This window comes from Gorilla gorilla, chromosome 2, assembly GCF_029281585.2.
Source record: "Gorilla gorilla gorilla isolate KB3781 chromosome 2, NHGRI_mGorGor1-v2.1_pri, whole genome shotgun sequence".
Taxonomy (NCBI): Eukaryota; Metazoa; Chordata; class Mammalia; order Primates; family Hominidae; genus Gorilla; species Gorilla gorilla.
In genome coordinates this window covers 68294070-68313976 of record NC_086017.1, presented here as the reverse complement: position 1 = coordinate 68313976, position 19907 = coordinate 68294070, and the positions used below count along the sequence as shown (strand labels likewise).

Below are 19907 nucleotides of genomic sequence, written 5' to 3'. Positions count from 1 at the left end.
GTTTCATCACAATTTAAACTTTTTTCTTTGCAAAAGGCACTGTTAAGAGAATGAAAAGACATCTCACACTGGAAGAAAATATTTGCAAATCACATATTCAACATAGAGTTTGTATTCAGAATAGGTAGACAGATATCAATTGTAGGAAGCTGTAAGAAAACAAATGACTGATTTAAAAATGGGCAAAAGATTTGAACAGATATTTCTCCAAAGATGATATACAAATGGCCAATAAGCACAGTAAGAGATGCTCAATATCATTAGCCATTAGCGAAGCACAACTCAAAACTACCATGAGATATCACTACACACCTACTAGAGAGGCAAAAACCAAAAACAAACAAATGATAATACCAAATACTGATGAGAGTTCCAGTTGTGGAGCAACTGGGGAGAATACAAAATAGTGTAGCCACTCCAAAAACAGTTTGATAATTCCTTAAAAGTTAGGCTGGGTGCAGTGGCTCATGTATGTAATCTCAGCATTTTGGGAGGCTGAGGTGGGCAGATTGCTTGAGTTCAGGAGTTTGAGACCAGCCAGGGCAACATGGCGAAACCCCATCTCCACAAAATATACAAAAATTAGCCAGACATGGTGGCATGTGCCTGGTCCCAGCTACTTGGAAGGCTGAGGTAGGAGGATTGCTTAAGCCCAAAAGGCAGAGGCTACAGTAAGTCAAGACGGCACCACTGCATTCCAGCCTGGCAATAGGACAAGATGGCAGCTTTTGCCACTTCTATTCAACATAGTATTGGAAGTCCTAGCCAAAGCAATTGGGCAAGAAAAAGAAATAAAAGGCATCTAAATTGGAAATGAAGGAGTAAATTGCCTTTTTCCTCACATGACAAGATCTTATATGTAGAAAACCCTAAAGATTACACACACACACACACACACACACACACACACACATCTATTAGAACTACATTTGATCTTGGCCAAAAGGCCAAGAAGTGATTCTGTTAGAACAAATGAACAAATTTAGCAAAGTTGCAGGATACGAAATCAACACACAAAAACCAGTTGTATTTCTATACATTGATAATAGACAATATAAAATGAACATTAAGAAAACAATTCGATTTACAATAACATCAAAAAGGATAAGGGCAGTCATGGTAGCTCACACCTGTTATCTGAACACTTTGGGAGGCCAAGGTGGGAGGATTGTTTGAGGAGTTAAGAGGCTGCAGTGAGCTGTGATCATACCACTGCACTCCAGCCTGGGCAATGGAGTGAGATCCTGTCTCCAAAAAAGAAAAAAAGAAAGTCAAGATAACAGGAGAAGCAGCTTCTGCTGACCAAGATGCAGCAGATAAGCTCCCAGATGCCATTAAGAAACTCACTGAGGCTGGGTGTGGTGGCTCATGCCTGTAATCCCAGCACTTTGGGAGGCAGAGGTGGACAGATCACCGGAGGTCAGGAGTTCAAGACCAGCCTGGCCAACACAGTGAAACCCTGTCTCTACTAAAAACACAAGAAATTAGCCAAACGTGGTGGCAGATGCCTGTTATCCCAGCTACTTGGGAGGCTGAGGCATGAGAATTGTTTGAACCTGGGAGGCAGAGGTTGCAGTGAGCCGACATGGCACCACTGCACTCCAGCCTCAGTAACAGCAAGACTCCATCTCAAAAAAAAAAAAAAAAAAAGAACTGATGAGAAAGGATATCTGCCTGAGCAGGTTTTTATGCAGATGAAAGTGCCCTGTTCTGGAAAATAAAATGCCACAAAGAACATTTATTAGTAAGGAAGAGAAGGGAGCACCAGGAATTAAGGTAGGAAGAGATTAGCTCTACTCTACTGCTTTGTGCAAATGCAGTCAGGTTTATGATCATGACTGCCCTTATCTGTAAAGCTGCTAACCTCTGAGCCTTGCACAGAAAGGATAAACACCAGCTGCTGGTCTTTTGTTTGTACAACAATAAGGCATGGACAATGAGAACCCTTTTTCTGGACTGGTCTCATTGATGCTTTGTCCCTGAACTCAGGAAGTAACTTGATAGTAAGGAATTGCCTTTTAAAGTTCTCTTAATATTGGACAATGCCCCTGGCCACCCAGAACCCCATGAGTTCAACACTGAAGGCGCTGAAGTTGTCTACTTGTCCCCCAAACATGAGGTCTCTAATATAGCCTCTAGATCAGGGGTCATAAGGACCTGCAAGGCTCATTACACACAACAGTCTATGGAAAGGATTGTCAGTGCTATGGAAGAAAACCCAGATAGAGAGACTATCATGAAAGTCAGGAAGGATCACACCATTGAACATGCCATCATTGTTATGGAAAAGCTGTTAAAGCCTAAATAAATAAATAAATAAGTTAACTGAATAAAAATTAAAAGCTGTGAAAGCCATCAAGCCCAAAACAAAAAATGTGGGAGGGTGTGGGGTGGAGGGTTTCAAGACATGGATCTTGGGGAAATTAAAGTGCTAATAGAAGCCATACCAGAGGAATTAATAGAAGATGACTTGATGGAGATGAGTGCTTCTGAACCAGTGCCAGACCATGAGGAAGAAGACATAAAAGAATCGTTACTGGAAAAAAAATTAACATTAGACAGTCTGACAGAAGGGTTCTCATTATTCATGCCTGCTTTTTACTTCTTTTACATGGACCCTTCCATGATATGGGCACTAAAACTACAGCAAATGGTAGAAAAGGAATTGCTATCATATAGAAATATTTTTAGAGAAATGAACAAAAAAGTCAGAAATAAATTACATTGCATTTCTGTAGTTTCACTGAGTGTGCCCACTTCTCTTGCCTCCCCTTCCACCTCCTCCACCTCTTCTGCCTCTGCCACTCCTGAGACAGCAAAATCAACCCTTCCTCTTCCTCCTCCTCAGCCTACTCAACAGGAAGTGAAGAGGATGAAGACCTTTGTGATGACCCATTTCCACTTAATGAACAGTGAATGTATTTTCTCTTCCTTACAATTTTTTAAATAGCATTTTCTTTACTCTAATTTACTCTATTAAGAATATAGGGCAGGCGCAGTGACTCACACCTGTAATCCCAGCACTTTGGGAGACTGAGGCAGGTGGCTCACCTGAGGTTGGGAGTTCAAGACCAGCCTGGCCAACATGGTGAAACATTGTCTCTACTAAAAATACAAAAATTAGCCAGGCGTGATGGCACATGCCTGTAATCCCAGCTACTTGGAAGGCTGAGGCAGGAGAATCGCTTGAACCTGGGAAGCAGAGTTTGCAGTGAGCCCAGATTGTGCCACTGCACTCCAGCCTGAGTGCGACTCCATCGCAAAAAAAAAAAAAAAGGCAGTATATAATAGATAAACAAAATGTGTTAATTGACTGTGTTATTGTAAAATTTCTAGTCAACAGTAAGCTGTTTATAGTTAAACTTTGGGGGAGTCAAAAATGACACATAGATTTTTTTTTTTTTTTTTTTTTGAGACAGAGTCTTGCTCTGTCACCCAGGCTGGAGTGCGTTGGCGCAATCTCGACTCACTGCAAGCTCCGCCTCCCAGGTTCACGCCATTCTCCTGCCTCAGCCTCCCAGGTAGCTGGGACTACAGGCACCCGCCACTGTCTCACGCATCTGTGTGAAGAGACCACCAAACAGGCGTTGTGTGAGCAACAAGGCTATTTATTTCACCTGGGTGCAGACGGGCTGAGTCTGAAAAGACAGTCAGCAAAGGGTGGTGGGATTATCATTAGTTCTAATAGGTTTTGGGATAGGCGGTGGAGTTAGGAGCAATGTTTTGTGGGCAGGGGGTGGATCTCACAAAGTACATTCTTAAGGGTAGGGGGGAGATTACAAAGAACCTTCTTAAGGGTGGGGGAGAAACAAATCACAATGATGGAATGTCATCAGTTAAGGCTATTTTCACTTCTTTTGTGGATTTTCAGTTGCTTCAGGCCATCTGGATATATACATGCAGGTCACAGAGGATATGATGGCTTAGCTTGGGCTCAGAGGCCTGACAGCCACCACACCTGGCTAATTTTTTGTATTTTTAGTAGAGACTGGGTTTCACTTTGTTAGCCAGGATGGTCTCGATCTCCTGACCTCATGATCCACCCTCCTCAGCCTCCCAAAGTGCTGGGATTACAGGTGTGAGCCACTGTGCCCGGCCGACACATGGATTTTTGACTGCGAGGAGGATCAATGCCCCTAATTATTCAAGTTCAAGGGCCAACTAAATACAAAAATCAACTCAAAATGTATCATAGACCTAAATATAAGAGCTAATATTGTAAAACCTTGGGAAGAAAACATACGGGAGCAGCTCCATGACATCTAACTTAAAAATTTCTCACGTATGACCCCAAAAGCACAGACAATAAAATAAAAAAATAGTTAAATTGGACTTTACCAAAATTTTAAAATTTGTGCAACAAAGGACACTATCAACAGAGTAAAAATGCGACCCAAGGAATAAAAGAAAATAATTATATCTGATAAATGATTAATATCTAGAATATATAGAGAGAGAATGTCTACAATTCACAGCAGAAAAAAAAACTATTTAAAAATGGACAAAGGACTTGAATAGACATTTCTCCAGGGAAGATATGCAAATGGCCGATACGCACATGAAAAAATACTCAATATCACTAATCATTAGGGAAACTAAAATCAAAATTACAACGAGCTATCACTGCAAACACACTAAGATGGCTATTATCTAAAACAAACATATACATGGCCCGGCATGGTGGCTCACGCCTGTAATCCCAGCACTTTGGGAGGTCAAGGCAGGCAGATCACTTGAGACCAGGAGTTTGAGACCAACCTGGCCAACATAGCAAAACCCCATCTCTACTAAAAATACAAAAATTAGCCAGGCATGGTGGCGCATGTCTGTGGTCCCAGCTATTTGAGGGAGGGGGTGCTGAGGCATGAGAATTGCTTGAACCCGGGAGGCAGAGGCTGCAGTGAGCCAAGATCACACCGTTGCTCTCCAGCCTGGGCAACAGAGTGAGACTCCATCTCAAAAAATAAATAATTAATTTTTTAAAAATTTAAAACACACAAAGCAACAAAACAGAAAATAAGTGTTGTTGAGGATGTGGAGAAATTGAAAGCTTTTATTGTGTGTGTTCTGACTCTTCCACTAACCTGTTACCCCAACCAGTCCACCCCATCTCTCTCTCCCTTTCCTTGGGCCTTTCTATTCCTTGAGACACAACAATATTGAAATTAGGCAGGGTGCAGTGGCTCACACCTGTAATCCCAGCACTTTGGGAGGCCGAGGTGGGAGGATTGTGTGAGCCCGGGAGGCCAAGGCCACAGTGAGCCATGATTGTGCTACTACACTCCAGCCTGGGCAACAAAGCAAGATCCTGTCTCCCAAAAAAAAAAAAAAAAAAAAAAAGAAAGAAAGAAAAATTAGGCCAAATAATAACCCTAAAATAGTCTCAAAAGTGTTCAAGTGAAAGGAAGAGTCACACATTTCTCATTTTAAATCAAAACCTAGAAATAATTAAGTTTAGTAAGGAAAGCATGTCAAAAGCCAAGATAGGGTGAAAGATAGGTCCCTTGCATCAAACAGCCAAGTTATGAATGATAGAAAAAGCTCTTGAAGGAAATTGAAAGTGCTACTCCAGTGAACACACAAATGACAAGGAAGCAAAAACAGCCTTTTGCTAATATGGCGAAAGTTTGTGCAGTCTGGATAGATCAAACCAGCCACAATATTCCCTTAAGCCAAAGCCTAATCCGGAGCAATTCTTAAATTTCATAAAGGTTCAGAGAGTGAGGAAGCTGCAGAAGAAAAGTTGAAAGCCAGCAGAGGTTGGTTCATGAGGTTTAAGGGAAAAAGCTGTCTTCATAACATAAAAGGGCAAGGTGAAGTAGCAAGTGCTAATAGAGAAGCTGCAGCAAGTTCTCCAGAAGATCTAGCTAAGATCATTGACGAAAGTGGCTACACTAAACAACAGATTTCCCATGTAGATGAAACAGGCTTCTATTGGGAAAAAGATGCCATCTAGGACTATCATAGCTAGAGAGGAGAAATCAATGCTTGGTTTCAAAGCTTCAAAAGACAGGCCGACTTGTTTTTGTTTTTGTTTTTGTTTTTGTTTTTTTGAGACACGGTCTCACTCAGTTGCCCAGGCTGGAGTGCAGTGGCAGTCATGGCTCACTGCAGCCTTGACCTCCTGGGCTCAAGTGTGATCCTCTTGCCTCAGCTTCCCAAGTAGCTGGGACCACAGGTGCATGCCACCATGCCCAGCTAACTTTTTAAAAATTTTTTGGACTGGGTGTGATGGCTCACACCTGTAATCTCAGCACTTTGGGAGGCCAAGACGGGCAGATCACGAGGTCAGGAGATCGAGACCATCCTGGCTAACACGGTGAAACCCTGTCTCTACTAAAAATACAAAAAATTAGCTGGGCATGATGGCGGGCGCCTGTAGTCCCAGCTACTCGGGAGGCTGAGGCACGAGAATCACTGGAACCTGGGAGGTAGAACATGCAGTAAGCCGAGATCATGCCACTGCACTCCAGCCTGGGTGACAGAGGGAGATTCCATCTCAAAAAAAAAAAAAATGTTTTTTGTAGAATCAGAGTCTCCCTACATTGCCCAGGCTGGTCTCATCTGGGCTCAGGCAATCTTCCTGCCTCAGCCTGCCAAAGTGCTGGGATTACAGGCATGAGCCACCATGTCCAGCCCAGGCTGACTCCTTTGTTAGGGGCTAATGCTGCTGGTGACTTTCAGTTGAAGCCAATGCTCATTTACCATTCCTAAAATCCTAGAACCCTTTAAAAAATTTCCACTCTGCCTGTGCTTTAATAAGCGGACAAAGCCTGGATGACAGCACATCCATTTACAGCATGGTTTACTGAATATCTTAAGCCTACTGTTGAGAACTACTGCTCAGAAAAAAGATCCCTTTCAAAAGATTAATGCTTATCGACAGTGCACATGATCACCCAAGGAGATCTGTAAGACATACAAAAAGATTAACATGTTGTTTTCATGCCTGCTAACGCAACAGCCATTCTGCAGCCATTCAAGAAATAATTTCAACTTTCAAGTTTTGTTATTTAAGAAATACACTTCATGCCGGGTGAGGTGGCTCACGCCTATAATCCCAACACTTTGGAAGGCCGAGGCAGGAGGATGGCTTGGGCCCAGGAGTTTGAGACCAGCCTGGGCAGCATGGTGAGACCCTGTCTCTACAAAACATTTAAAAATTAGCCAGGTGTTGTGGTGCATGCCTGTGGTCCTGAGGTGGCATACACCTGAGGAAGCTCAGGCTGGAGGATTGCTTGAGCCCAGGAGGTTGAGACTGCAGTGAGCTGTGATCATGCCACTGCACTCCAGCCAGGGTGACAGAATAAGACTCAAAAAAAAAAAAAAAGAAGAAGAAATGCACTTCATAAGGCTATAGTGATTCCTCTGATGGATCTTGTAAATTGAAAACCTTTCAGAAAGAATTCACCAGTCTAGATGCCATTCAGAACCTTTGTGATTCATGGGAGGAGGTCAAAATATTAACATGAACAGAAGTTTGGAAGAAGTTTGGCCAGGCGTGGTGGCAGGCGCCTGTGGTCCCAGCTACTCAGGAGGCTGAGGCAGGAGAATGGCGTGAACCCAGGAGGTACAGCTTGCAGTGAGCCGAGATTGCGCCACTGCACTCTAGCCTGGGCGAAACTGCAAGACTCTGTCTCAAAAAAAATAAAAATAAAAATAATTTTTAAAATTAGAAAAAAAAAAAAGAAATTTGGAAGAAGTTGATTCTCACCTACACGGATGGCTTTGAGGGGTCCAAGACTTCGGTGGAGGAAGGAACTGCAGATGTGGAAATAGCAAGAGAATTAGAATTAGAAGTGGAACCTGAAGATGTGACTGAATTGCTACAATTTCATGATCAAACTTGAATTGAGGAGAAGTTGCTTATTAAGAAAGTGGTTTCTTGAGATGGAATCTACTCCTGATGTAGATGATTGTGAACATTTTTGAAATGACCACAAAGGGCTGGGCACAATGGCTCATCTATAATCCCAGCACTTTGGGAGGCCAAGGCAGGTGGATCACTTGAGCCCAGGAGTTTGAGACAAGCCTGGGCAACATAGTAAGATGTCATCTCTACTAAAAACGTTTTGAAAAAATAAACTTAATTTTAAAAAAGAAACAACAACAAAGGATTTAGAATATTTCATAGTCTTAGTTGATAAAGCAGTGACAGATTGGAGGACACTAACCAATTTTGAAAGAAGTTCTGTTGGGGGTAAAATGCTATCAAATGGCATCATGTGCTACAGAGAAACCTTTGTGAAAAGAAGAGTCAATTGACATGGCAAACTTCACTGTTGTCTTATTTTAATAAATTGTCACAACCACTCCAACCTTCAGCAACCATCACCCTGATCTGTCAGTAGCCATCAACATCAAGGCCAGGCCCTGGGCCAGCAAAATGATTATAACTCACTGAGGCTCAGATGAGGTTAACATTTTCTAGTAATAAAGTATTTTTAAATTAAAGTATGCACATTTTTAGACATAATCCTATTGCACATTAATAGACTACAATATAGTGTAAACATAACTTTTATATGTGCTGGGAAACAAAACAATTTGTGTGACTTGCTTTATTGCAATATTTGTGTTATTGTGGTGATGTGGAACCATACCTGCAATATCTCCAAGGTATGCTTGTATACCCAAAAGAAGTAAAAGCAGGCATTCAGACAGATATTTGTACACCAATATTTATAGCAGCATTATTCACAAATCCAAAAGGTGGGGGCAACCCAAATGTCCATCAACAGGCAAATGGATCAGCAAAATGTGGTGTAGGCGTACAGTGGAATACTATACAGCCTTAAAAAGAAATGAAATTCTAACATGTGCTACAACGTGGGTGAACCTTGACATGCCAAGTGAAATAAGCCAGACACAAAAAAGACAAATATTGGACGATGCCACTTATATGAGGTACTTAGTCAAACTCATAGAGACAGAGAGCAGAATGTCGATTGCCAAGGGGTGGAGTGTTGGGGTGATCAGACCCAACACCAGGTCGTGGGGGTGACAAAGTCCAGCAGAGTCAAAGGATTGAGAAAAAGACAGTGAGAGAAAAAGGTGGGACACCAGGGGGCCATCGCTATGTATGGAGGCCGCGAAGGCCCCGAGCTCTGAGAGCCCACGGTATTTATTGGTAATCCAACAAAGAAACAGGTGTTGAGACTGTGGAGGTCAAAAGAGCATGTTCCATTAAGCACATGATTTACAGCTGTGATGGTTTAGCATTTATATGGAACATGTCCTGCTACTTGAGATAATGGGAACAGGAGCCTAGGAGGGCTAGAAGCAAGCAGCCAGCAAGTCTAGACACATTCCAAAGGACACTATGCAAGCCCTGCCTCAGTTTCCCTCCCTACATTCAGCTTTTTCCCAACAGTGGCAGGAGGGGAGAATGAAGTTATTGTTTATTGGTAGAATTTTAGCTGGGGAAGATAAAACAGTTCTGGAGATGGATGGTGGTGTGGCTAAACAGTGTGAATGTGCTTAGTGCCACAGAACTGCAAGACTAAAAACGGTAAATTTTATGTTATGCACATTTTATCACAATTTTAAAACACAATCTAATTAGAATATGGTCAAAAGATGTAAACACACACTTTCACCACAGAGGATGACCTGTCACCAAAGATGGATGGCAAGTCAGCACATGAAAAGATGATCGGGCTGGGCGCAGTGGTAATGGTTCATGTCTATAATCCCAGCACTTTGGGAGGCCAAGGTGCAAGGATCATTTGAGGCCAGGAGTTCGAGACCAGTCCAAGCAACATGACAAGACCCCTGCCTCTACAAAAATAAAATAAAATTCACCAGGTGTGGTGGCGCACACCTGTGGTCTCAGCTATTTGGGAAGCTGAGGTGGGAGGATCGCTTAAGCCCAGACAGCAAGGCTGCAAGGATCTGTGATTGTGCCACTGCACTCCAGCCTGGGTGACATAGTAAAACCCTCTCTCCAATAATAATACTAATAATATTACCAAGTGCTGGAAAGGATCCAGATGTCTCAGGCACTGGGGACATAACATAAATGATACAGCCACTCTGGAAAAACAGTTTGGCAGATTCTGAAAATTTAAACATACACATACCATTACAATCATACAATTACCATACAATCATACAATCTACGATTTCCTGCAGAAATGAAAGCTGATGCTCACCCCTAAACCTGTAAGCCAATGTTCTGTGGTAAGCAGGTCTACGTAAACCCCCAAAGACAAAGGGAGGTGAGAGGCTGAAGACAAAGGGTGAAAAATCCAGTTTCTCAGAAGGAAACATTTAGTAGGGACTTACAAACAGAAGTGGCATCTCTGGCAGCCAAGAGATGGTGGATGCCCACACCCACCTTCTTTCTGGAAAATATTCTTTAATTAGCAAGCTGTTTTTGGTAAAACATGTGCAGCTGGTCATGTCTCAGACCCTCTTATGAAACAACTAGGGACCACTGGGGAAGTTAGATAAGTATCTTTATGAGGGGTTATCTATGTACAGGCATTGTTTCTCTACGAGGAGTTGGATGCTATGGGCATTGTTTCTTGACCTTGTTGTGGGAATGGGAACGAGTTGGTATGCAGACATCAGTCATCACGGCAGTTTCGCTTCAAAATGGTGTTACTCTTGCCATGCAGCAGGCTGTTTTCCTACAACCAATGTTGATAACAGCGTTATTGGTAATAGCTAAAACTGGATATAGCCCAAATGTCCTTCAATGGGTGAAAGGGTAAATTAATGCAGCCATACAACAATTTAGCAATAAAAAAAAACAAAAACAAAAACAAAATTTGGCCGGGCACAGTAGCTCACGCCCGTAATTCCAGCACTTTGGAAGGCTGAGGCAGGTGGATCACTTGAGGTCAGGAGTTCGAGACCAGCCTGGCCAACATGGTGAAACCCTGTCTCTACTAAAAATACAGAAATTAGGTGAGCGTGGTGGCACGTGGCTATAGTCCCAGCTATTTGGGAGGCCGAGGCGGGAGAATCGCTTGAACTTGGGAGGTGGAGATTGCAGTGAGCCAAGACGGTGCCATTGCACTCCAGCCTGGGCAACAGAGTGAAACTGTCTCATTAAAAAAAAAAAGGAAAAAATTGATACATAATTTGAATGGATCTTGAGTTGATGACAAGAACCAATCTCAAAGAGCTACGTATTGTATGATTCTTGAAATCATACATATTGAACATTCTTGAAATAACAAATTATAGTACTTGAGAATAGCTCAGTGGTAGCCAGGAGTTAGGAGTTGGGGTAGATGTGACTGTGAGGTAACAAGGAAGTTTCTTTATGGCGAGGGAACAATTCTGTATTCTGATTGTGGTGGTAGCTACATGAAAATGTACATGTGATAAAACTCTACAGTACTACACACATACACACACACACACAAACACACACATACACACACACACAAATACATATACAAACTGATGAAATCTGAATAAAGTCTCTCCTGGAGTTAATAGTATAGTTGTACCAAAGTCAGTTACTGGGTTTTGATAACTGTGGCTATATATTATAACTGGGAAAAGGTATACAGAAAATATTATTATTATTATTATTATTAATAGAGATGAGGTCTCACTATGTTGCCCAGGCTGCTCTCAAACTCCTGGCCTCAAGCCATCCTCCTGCCTTGGCCTTCCAAAGTGCTGAGATTACAGGCGTGAGCCACTGCACCCGGCCCAAAAACCTTGAATGAAGGACTTTCTGACAACTGACAAAGAACCCAAAATGTTCTTAAGGGCAAATATTCCATGTAACCCTGAAAAGATTTAGTTCCAAGAGAAGACTAGTTGGCCAATTTACACCTTGAAATCTCTTTTAGGAAAATCTAGTGAGCATAGAGATGCAGTCATTTTTAAAAGATTATGGATTTAAAATTCACCACTTTGACCTTTTGAGTTTTTTACTCTGTAAACTAAAAATAAAATTATAAGCCCCCCAATCATCTGAATGGACCCTCACCCGCTTGGCCAAGGGGATTCCCCAAGACAACCTGAAAAACAATTCAGGCCACTAGATGGGAAGGGAGGTAGGATACCCTCAGTATACTTTCCTCGCTTTGGAGTTTAGGTGCAACTGACCAGCATTAACATTAAAATAGAGATCTTAAGACTGACAAAACAGACTCTTTATAGCAATAAGATACCAAATTCCAACCTGACTCTGGTATACCATCACATGACAGATAACAGGGTCTAAAGGAAATGCAAGTATTTTACCCTAAAATATGTTTATTTGGCATATTTTGGAATGGCCCTGCAAAGCCTTGCCTTGGGGAAATTTGCATTCTGTAGAGAATCCCCTTCCTTTTCCAGGTCTTTCCCTGATCCAGGAGAAATTTAACTAAGAGTCTGACACCTTTGAAGGTCTGATAAGAGACATTTACCATCTATTTACTCTGAAGCCTGCCACTCAGAGGCTTCATCTACTTAACAAAAACTTTGGCTTCCACAACCACTCTTATCTTAACTCAAGCATTTCTTTATGCTGACTTCAACTCTTCAGGCCAAGCTTAACTTTTTCAACCAACTGCCAGTCAGAAAATCTTTGCATCCATGTATAACCTGGAAGCATCCCACCCCCGACTTGGAGATGCCCCACCTTTCCTGGCTCAACCAATGTATACCTTACATGTGTTGATTTATGTCTTTGCCTGTATGTCTTTGCCTGTAATGTCTGTCTCCGTAAAATGTATAAAACCAAATGGTAACCCAACTACCTTGAACCCATGTTCTCAGGACCTCCTGAGGCTGTGTTCTGGGCCAAGGTCACTAAATTATAAGGCTCAGAATAAACTTCTTTAAATATTTTACAGTTTGACTTTCTTCGTTAACAGCTTTTAAACAGAAAATTCCACCCAGCCTTTCCAAACTGGCCAGTTTGAGTGTGAAAGAAAGGCACATGTACTAATGAATATACTTCTTGTCAGGCCTCTGAGCCCAAGCTAAGCCATCATATCCCCTGTGACCTGCACATATACATCCAGATGGCCTGAAGTAACTGAAGAATCACAAAAGAAGTGATATTTAAATGGCCTGTTCCTGCCTTAACTGATGCCATTCCACCACAAAATAAGTGAAAATGGTCGGTCCTTGCCTTAAGTGATGACATTACCTTGTGAAATTCCTTCTCCTGGCTCATCCTGGCTCAAAAACCTCTCCCACTGAGCAACTTGTGACCCCCACTCCTGCCTGCCAGAGAACAACCCCCGTTTGACTGTAACTTTCCTTTACCTACCCAAATCTACCCCACCCCATCTCCCTTCGTTGACTGTCTTTTCGGACTCAGCCCGCCTGCACCCAGGTGATTAAAAGCTTTATTGCTCACACAAAGCCTGTTTGGTGGTCTCTTCACACGGACGCGCATGAAACTTCTAATGTGTCTAAAATGTCCACAGTCATTTCAAAAGAACATTCTCAGCTGGGGCCTGTGACTCACGTTGCCTTCCAGACTAGCTACACAGACTCAGCGTTCCTGGCTTTTCTGGATCTCTGTATTAAATATATCTCAAGAATACTGTCCTTTGTTTAGACCACAGTCCAGATCCTGGCTTCTCTTTGGGCTATCATTCCTTCATCTTGATGTCTCTCTCAGAGGTATGTGAACCAGAGCAACTCCATCTTGAATAGGAGCTGGGTAAAATGAGGCTGAGACCTACTGGTTAGAGACAAGACTAGCTGGATTTCCTAGGCCGACTAAAAATCCCTAAGCCTAGCTGGGAAGGTGACCACATCCACTTTTAAACATGGGGCTTGCAACTTAGCTCACACCTGACAAATCAGGTAGAAAAGAAAGCTCACCAAAATGCTAATTAGGCAAAAACAGGAGGTAAAGAAATAGCCAATCACCTATCACCTGAGAGCACGGGGGAGGGACAATAATCGGGATATAAACCCAGGTATTCGAGCCGGCAAAAGGCAACCCCCTTCGGGTCCCCTCCCATTTTATGGGAACTCTGTTTTCACTCTATTAAATCTTGCAGCTGCACACTCTTCTGGTCAGTGTTTGTTATGGCTTGAACTGAGCTTTTGCTCGCCGTCCACCACTGCTGTTTGCCACCGTCGCAGACCCGCTGCTGACTTCCACCCTTCCGGATCCGGCAGGGTGTCTGCTGTGCTCCTGATCCAGCGAGGCACCCATTGCCACTCCCGATCGGGCTAAAGGCTTGCCATTGTTCCTGCACGGCTAAGTGCCCGGGTTCATCTTAATCGAGCTGAACACTAGTTGCTAGGTTCCACGGTTCTCTTCCGTGACCCACGGCTTCTAATAGAGCTATAACACTCACCACATGGTCCAAGATTCCATTCCTTGGATCCGTGAGGCCAAGAACCCCAGGTCAGAGAACAAGAGGCTTGCCGCCATCTTGGAAGCGGCCCGCCACCATCTTGGGAGCTCTAAGAACAAGCCCCCCCACCACCCCCTTAACACTGGATTCCCAGACATTTAGGGCATTCTCAGTCACAGAATGAGATAGGAGGTCAGCACAAGATACAGGTCATAAAGACCTTGCTGATAAAACAGGTCGCAGGAAATAAGCTGGCCAAAACCCACCAAAACCAAGATGGCGATGAGAATGACCTCTGATCATCCTCACTGCTACACTCCCACCAGCGCCATGACAATTTACAAATGCCATGGCAACATCAGGAAGTTACCCTATATAGTCTAAAAAGGGGAGGCATGAATAATCCACCCCTTGTTTAGCATATAATCAAGAAATAATGGGAAAAATGAGCAACCAGTAACCCTTGAGGCTTCTCTGTCTATGGAGTAGCCACTCTTTTTTTTTTTTTTTTGAGACGGAGTCTCGCACTGTCGCCCAGGCTGGATTGCAGTGGCACAATCTCAGCTCACTGCAAGCTCCGCCTCCCAGATTCACACCATTCTCCTGCCTCAGGCTCCCAAGTAGCTGGGACTACAGGCGCCCGCCACCATGCCTGGCTAATTTTTTTGTATTTTTAGTAGAGATAGGGTTTCATTGTATTAGCCAGGATGGTCTCGATCTCCTGACCTTGTGATCCGCCCGTCTCGGCCTCCCAAAGTGCTGGGATTACAGGCATGAGCCACCGCGCCCGGCTGCCATTCTTTTATTCTTTTACTTTCTTAGTAAACTTGCTTTTGCTTTGCACTGTGGACTCGCCCTGAATTCTTTCTGTGCAAGATCCAAGAACCCTCTCTTGGGGTCTGGATAGGGACCCCTTTCCTATAACATCTTTCTGGTGACCACTGAAGGGACTACAGTGCGGAAACCCTGGACCCAAACCCCTTACTTACCAAGGTTTTCACCAAAAGTAAAAGTTGCTAAGAGTTAACATTGTAACGTGTATTTGAGACTACTAAAGAAACAGTTCTTCTACACGTAAGGCGTGTAGGGAAAGCGAAATGTGTTTTTAGTAAAAGATTATAAGAAGTCACGGGAATGTGGATTTTCTTGTCTAAAGGGTTAAAGGATTGTTTTAAGTTAAACAGAATAAAGCTAAAGGTTTGAGCAAGTTATGAAAAGTTTATAAAAAATGAATCTTGTAAAAAGAAATTCTTTGTGTGAACATATTGGCTAAAGTTAAAGGGGTATTTTTCAGTTTTTCCATAAATTAAGCATTGGACTAAAAGTATAACAGGTTTTTCTTAGAACACTAATCTGCTCTTTCACAAAAAAAGTAAAGGGTTAATAAAAGGTTTATGAAAATCTTACCTATGGTCAAACTAATTGAGTATTCCTAATTTATGCAATATAGTTATTTGCGTAAGTGCAAATAAGTACCTGTTTTCTTTTGCAACAGGACACAATTGGAGAAACTGGTTATTTTATCAAGGCTTTGACTGGAATGGCATGTTTTCTTTTAAGGAATTAAACTTAACTTATAGAGCCAATAGAAGCCCCTTGGGGAACTGGCCTCATACCTTGCCTACACAGTCCTTGTACAGGGTTTCTGACCTGTGGTAAGTAAAGAATGTCACTTTCTAACAGACCCAGGAACTCCAAGTTATCTTGGAACCTCAAGAAGAGACGAATTTACCCAACTCATAGGTATTTGAGGGTACAAACCCATGGCAAAAAGTCTTATCTAAGATTCCTTCTTTGGAACAGAGCTCCAGGAAAGCCCATTTAAAAAGAGCTTATGTGGCTGGCTGTGGTGGCTCACACCTGTAATACCAGCAGTTTGGGAGGCCAAGGTGGGCAGATCACTTGAGGTCAGGAGTTCGAGACCAGCCTGGCCAACAAGGTGAAATCCTGTCTCTACTAAAAATACAAAAATATTAGCAGGGCACGGTGGTGGGCACCTGTAATCCCAGCTACTTGGGAGGCTGAGGCAGATGAATCGCTTGAGCCCAGGAGGCAGAGGTTGTAGTACGCCAAGATTGTACCACTGCACTCCAGCCTGGGTGACAGAGTGAGACTCCATCTCAATAAATAAATAATAAAAAGAGCTTATGTGAAAAATAATTATTCTTGCTACACTTTATATAAATAATCAGGCCAAGTATAACAAAGCAAATCAGTCTTACCAAGATTTGTCTTTAGTAAAAATGGGAAACTGGAGAGAGAAATATAATGTTTCAAGAACTTATGGTACACTGGTTATTAGATTCTAGTCTCATCAGTTGTTTTTAAGTTTGTTTCTGCAATTTAGGCTAACCCAGCTTATTCCTGTGAACCAACCAGTGATCTCTGACTGCTGCTCAAAACAAACAAGAGTGATGGTGTCAGGTCTCTGAGCCCAAGCCTGCACGTATTCATTCAGATGGCCTGAAGCAAGTGAAGAATCACAAAAGAAGTGAAAATGGCCAGTTCCTGCCTTAACTGGTGACATTACCTTGTGAAATTCCTTCTCCTGGCTCGTCCTGGCTCAGGAGCTCCCCCACTGAGCACCTTGTGACCCCCACTTCTGCCAGCCAGAGAACAACCCCCTTTGACTGTAATTTTCCACTACCTACCCAAATCCTATAAAACGGCCCCACCGCTATCTTCCTTTGCTGACTCTCTTTTTGGACTCAGCCCGCCTGCACTCAGGTGATTAAAAAGCTTTATTGCTGACATAAAGCCTATTTGGTGGTCTCTTCACATGGACGCCATGGAAGATGGGTAATGTAAAAATCTGAATCGATATTCTAATTCTGAACACACTGGAATCAGCTAGCAACCCCACATCAGCTTGGTTCCAACAGTTGCCCAGTTCATGGAAAGCCTTCTAATTTAGTTTACTTGGGATAATTTTACTTATTTTGCTTTACTCTTGTGGAATATATTGCTATTGTACTCTTTGTGTAGGAGTGCAGGATAAGCTTACTGAATGTTTTCTTAAACTGAATACTTATTAATCTTCCAGATATCACCTTTTGTCAGAACTTGGAGTTATGAATGGCCCTCACTATACTGATGTTTTCTGAGCTCCTCTCTACCCTGAACATAAGGGACCCTAATAGTTAAGCAGGAATATCATCACCCCATTCGGCCTGAAGAAGTTACAGAAGATGCATCTTCATCCCTCCGAAACTTTTAGGATTAAAGTTTCTCTTATAGTAGGGAGGAGGCAAATGTCAGAGGAATGTGAACCAGAGCAACTCCATCTAGAATAGGAGCTGGGTAAAATGAGGCAGAGACCTACAGGGCTGCATTCCCAGACAGTTAGGCATTCTCAGTCACAGGATGAGATAGGAGGTCAGCACAAGATACAGGTCATAAAGACCTTGCTGATAAAACAGGTTGCGGGAAAGAAGCTGGCCAAAACCCACCAAAACCAAGACGGCGATGAGCATGACCTCTGGTCGTCCTCACTGCTACACTCCCACCAGCGCCATGACAGTTTATAAATGTCACGGCAATGTCAAGAATTTACCCTATATGGTCTAAAAAGGGGAGGCACGAATAATTCACCCCTCATTTAGTATAAAATAAAGAAATAATCATACAAATGGGCAATCAGCAGCCCTCAGGGCTGCTCTGTCTATGGAGTAGCCATTCTTTTATTCCTTTACTTTCTCAATAAACTTACTTTTGCTTTGCACTGTGGACTTGCCCTGAATTCTTTCTTGTGTGAGATCCAAGAACTCTCTCTTGGGATCTCGATCGGGACTGCTTTCCTGTAACATCTCCTTTTGCTTGCCAAATCTGATCCTGAAATCTTTTGGTGCTAGGTGGTGGGAAAGGTGGGAAGGACTGATTCACTTTTTCATTCTGAGCACCACCCACAAACTTTTGGGGGCTGAAATCTCAAGTTCAGGAGTTTCTCAGGGATGCTGTGGCAGTCTAGGAAGTGCTGGCCATTCCTGAGGCTTCCTGGCAGGGAGAGTTGGGACTAGATGACGGTGGCAGGTGAGGGAGACTCAGAAGGTGTTGATTCCATATTTTGAAGATCTTCTGTCCATTTTACAGATGAAACAGTCCCAGAGAGTAAATGTTATCTCTATGCAGCTGTCCCCAAATTTCTATCTTTAGCCCTGACTAGGCCCTAGGCTCCAGGCAACCTGGGTATGTCCCAGTCATCTAAAGAATAAAGGCTGGCTGCAGTGGCTCATGCCTGTAATCCCAGCACTTTGGGAGGCTGAGGCGGGTGGATCACTTGAGGTCAAGAGTTCAACACCAGCCTGGCCAACATAGTGAAAACTCATCTCTACTAAAAATAGAAAAAATTAGCCGGGCATGGTGGCAGTTGCCTGTAATCCCAGCTACTCGGGAGGCTGAAGCAGGAGAATAGCTTGAACCTGGGAGGCAGAGGTTGCAGTGAGGCCCACTGCACTTCAGCCTGGGTGACAGAGTGAAACTCCATCTCAAAAAATAAACAAACAAAAATACACTCTTACTTCTCCAGCTCCTGGCACTTACACTGCCCCAGGCTCCTCCCTTACCCCATCTATCCATCCAGCAATGACAAAAATCCAAAATTTTCCTCTGCTCTTCCCTAGCACTTACAGCATTCCTATTGATTCTAGCCCAAATAGATCTCAAAACTGTCCCCCTCCTCTCCATCTGGAAATTGCCTCCTCGTCTGGCTCTGTTGCTGCCACAGACTTCCCAGCATCCGCCTGTTCTGCCTTTGCCTCCACCCCCTCCCATTCCCAGTCAGCAACCTACTGGAAATTGCAAATTCCTAATTTGGCAGCCTGCAGCTGTGATCCATAGAAGGGAATGTTTGGAACGTCTTGGGGATGGGTGGAGACTGGGTGCTCAATTGTCCCATCTGACCCCCAAGGGCCAAATTAAGACTAATGAGCTTCCAGAGGTTGTCCCTATGGCCAAGTGTTTGGCACCTCCCCATAAGGGAGGAGACCACCCCTCATATTGTCTTATGCCCAATTTCTGCCTCCAAAGAAAGAAAAAGTAAAAACTAAAAGGCAGAAATGAAATCCACAAACAGACAGCCTGGTGCCACACCCTGGGCCTGGTAAAGATCGACCCCGACCTAATTGGTTATGTTAACTGTAGATTACAGACATTGTATAGAAAAGCAATGTGAAAATCCCTATCCAGTTCCGATCTAATTACCGGTGCTTGCAGCCCCCAGTCATGTACCCCCTGGTTGCTCAATCAATCATGACCCTCTCACGCACACTTCCTTAGAGCTGTGAGCCCTTAAAAGGGACAGGAATTGCTCATTCAGGGAGCTTGGCCTTTGAGACAGGAGTCTTGCTGATGCCCCTGGCCGAATAAACCCCTTCCTTCTTTAACTCGGTGTCTGAGGAGTTTTGTCTGCGGCTTGTCGTGCTACACCCATAGAGCCGCCCTTCTCTAAAGTTGTTGTAACCTTCCCCCAAGCAGGACCCCACTTCTGCTTTAGGAAGCAGTGGGAAAAAGACCATGCTTTAGAGTCAAGACAGTCCTAAATTAAAATATCGGCTCATTTAATCAATTTCTGCTTCAGTTTAACCGTCTTCAAAATGGAGATAATAATAACACTAATTACCCAAGTGGGGT

At 43.2% G+C, this 19907-nt stretch overlaps 1 pseudogene; it reads right to left on the bottom strand.

Moving 5' to 3' along the window:
- Positions 1 to 788: 788 nt before the first annotated feature.
- On the bottom strand, positions 789 to 959 carry LOC134758149 (uncharacterized; annotated as a pseudogene).
- Between the last annotated feature and the right edge of the window lie 18948 nt (positions 960 to 19907).